Source organism: Myotis yumanensis, unplaced genomic scaffold (assembly GCF_028538775.1).
Source record: "Myotis yumanensis isolate MYYU_CA2020_CCGP unplaced genomic scaffold, mMyoYum1.0.hap1 SCAF_1, whole genome shotgun sequence".
Taxonomy (NCBI): domain Eukaryota; kingdom Metazoa; phylum Chordata; class Mammalia; order Chiroptera; family Vespertilionidae; genus Myotis; species Myotis yumanensis.
In genome coordinates, this window is record NW_027223752.1 from 226,811,363 (window position 1) to 226,814,830 (window position 3,468).

The following is a 3,468-nucleotide window of genomic DNA, read 5'->3' on the forward strand; positions in this document are numbered from 1 at the left end:
AGATACAACAAAAAGGAGAATGCTCTAAGAGCCAGCGGCTGCCAGAGTGTAAAAGTATCTATGTTCCGAGAGGGAAATGGAAGTCGATTTAAGTAATTTTATACACACGTTACGGGGCGCCCTTCTGCGAGTAATTCTTAAATGCAAAAGCAAACAGTTGTGGCCACAAAGGGCTTAGTACATCTCAGCTGATTTCAGTTCTCAGACTCAAACTGGATCAGATTGGTATTGACCTGCTCTGTGCATGTGATTTTAAGATGGTCTGACTCCCGCCTGTCATTTTGTTGGGTTGTATTAGGAACACGGGACAAAGGGTGACATATTCCAGCAGAGGTTTCAGCAGCCACTTGACAATCTGTTCTGAATCAACGGGAGAAACCCCCGCTCTACCAACCGGGGCAGCTACCAGAGTGTTCTACCTGTGTCTTCAATGCCGTTCTAGCCAGTTTGCAAATGTTTAGTGATTAGCCTGGAAGCATGCCCTGAAAGGGTGCGTTGGAGAAAGTGTCATCACAGGACAGCAATCACAGGGAGAGCGCAGCAAGGAAAAATTACAGTACAGCTATATTTACTTACTGCCTCTGCAATAGGGTTTTATTTTCCACACTTGGAAAGGGAACCACCTGTCTGAACTGCTGATGTCAGAGAGCTCCCTCGAGACCCAGGCTGCTCGAGAGCACATGATACTGTATGTATTTGCTCTTACGTCCATATCTGGCTGAGATTGGGTTTCAGATTTGAGCCCTATTGTGCCGTTCATTGAGCGGTGACTTCCAAGTGCCCTCCCACGTCACCCTGCCCTTGTGAATTAAAAAGTAGCGTGTGTAAGCCCCCAGCGTGAGTAGTCCCTCAACCTGCATACACGTATTTGCCCTGCATTAAAATGAATGACCCGCGTCTTGGGGGTTCTCATCCATGGATCCGGTTTTGAAAGTGAGTATTAAGAGGCATTCTCTCTGCACCTAGAAGCCAGTGTGCTGCCGGTGTTCTGGATTTTGTTTGATTTCTCATGATCAGGATTTTTTTAAAAAAATACGTGTCAGATTTGAAAGTGTTATAAAAAGAATATGTGCCTGTCTCTTTTTTTTCTTTTTTCTGGTAGCATGTCAGTGTGGAGAAATTGTTATAAAGGGAATGAAATGAAATGCCTAATTTGGAAAAAAACTGGATATTATGACCATGTATTGCAAGAGACCTATTATTATTATTATTATTATTATTATTGTTATTATTATTACTTTCAGATTTTCAAGTTGTATAACCCACTGCTCCTGTTATTTGTGCCTAGTGGACAATTAGGCCTTTGAAACATAGCTCTTTAAGGACATGTGAGGGCCACTGCATCACACAACTCCAGGGGCACCGTTTATGTCATAGTCAAGCGACTCCTGCTTGAACTATCCCGTTGACTATATGTTCAATCCCAGGAAATATGATGCTATTAGCATTACGCAAACATTAAATAAAAATAGATGGATGAAAAAGGTGAAGGGGATTAAGAAGTACAAACTGCCAGTGATAAAATAAGTCACAGGGATATAATGCACAGCATAAGAGATAGAGTCGATATCGCAATAACTATGCATGGTGACAGATGGGTACTAGGCCTGCTATGGTGATCACTTAGGAAGGTATATAAATGTCTAATCTGTGCGCCTGAAATAATATAATATTGTATGACAATTATGATTTAAAAATAAATTAAAAAACCACTAAAAACCAAGATGAAACAAATAATAGAATTGTTACTAACAATTGCAGAAAGCTTGTGGCGGAGTTCATTGTTTTAATAGTGCTGTGCATCTGGGTTTGAATTTCTTTACCAACTTGCAAATTATATGGTTGTTAGAAAAAATAGGTGGAAAACAGAGCCTCTGGAGGAGGTAAATTACATTCTTGGGCCACATCAAATCAATGTCCTATTAGGGATCAGAACCAGGGCTTGTAATTCCCAGCCATCCCAGGAAGCACACCTGCAATTAAATTAGTATTTGTAGTAGTGTTTGGGATCTTTTCCTCAAATCCTGAAAGTAGAGTAAATAGCATGGGCTGAGACCCCTTGGTTCATCTAATCTTTCCCCCAGGATTTTCCTCTGAACCATTAAAAGTGTTAGAATATATGATTGATATTAATTAGCTTTCTGCAAAGTACTGCACTCCTTAACATGAACTGAACTAGAAATAAATATATTACCATGAATTAAGATTTTATTAGTTGCAAAAAAGAATTGGATGAAGGCACCTATGTGAAATCCTAAGTACAGGCATCAAGTTGAATTAATGCCAGCACCGCCGTGAGATTAATTTGAGCGCTGAACAAGAAATAGTATACCATAACATAACTGTGTTTACTGAATCATTTTTGGCATCAAAAACTAAAGCTACATTATAGATGCAACAACAGGCCTTTCTCCCTTGGAAGAGAGAGGCGGGTGCATTTTGTAATTAAAGTGAATGTTACCCTCTGAAAAATGCCTCTGGTCTCCCGGAAGAAAACAGCCTTCCTGAGAACATTGCATCCCCGTATATATCTCAGACTTCGCATACTCAGTGTTGCTCTGGCCTTCTGCATTCCATTAGGGTTTTATAATGGGATCAGCTCTATTTTCTACCCTCTTAATCTGGAATACTGGGTAGACCTTCCTTTATAAATTTGCATCTCATTACTATGGATATGTTTGGGAAAGTGTGGAAGGTGTTGAAAAGATGTATGGGGTTGCCTCAGGGATGTTCTAGGAGGGATTCCTGATTATGTAGGGAGGATGGATTAGACAGCTTTTAATATAGGGCTGTGCAAGCTGAATACAGTAGAGCTTCCAAAGATCACTTTTCACGGACTGGGATGAAAGGGGTGCCCCCTAGAGTTGTGCGTTGCTCAGGCCCTGCACGAATACCCTTTTTTAAATTCTGAAATTCCCTGATTTTACAATTTATTTTTTTATTTGCATGTATGGTATCACTCATTTGAGGGTAAATGTAAAACTTTAAACCTGCACTGTCAAATTAGACGATTATGCATATCACCCACATAATTTAAATTTTCTGGTATCCACATTAAGAAAAGGTATATTTAATTTTAACAATATATTTATTTTTCCCAATGTATCCAATACATTATATCAACATGTAATTAGTATAAATTATTAATGTGATATTTTAATTTGATTTCTCATGCTAAGCTTCTGAAGTCCTGTGTATATTTCACATTTATAGTGCATCTCAATTTTGACTAGACACATTTCAAGTGCTTGGTAGTCACATGGTGGGTAGGAACTGCCCTATTGGACAGCATAGTTTTCAACTTGGACGCCAACTTGTCAGCATGTCATTGCATAGAAAAATTACTTGCTAAAATTTTTTCTTAAATATCTAAGAGAAAATTCAACATATCTTTTATGTCATCTTGTCAGTTTAAAAAGGGATGGCACAATTAATCACAAATTTTCAAGAGGAATGTGACTATTTAGG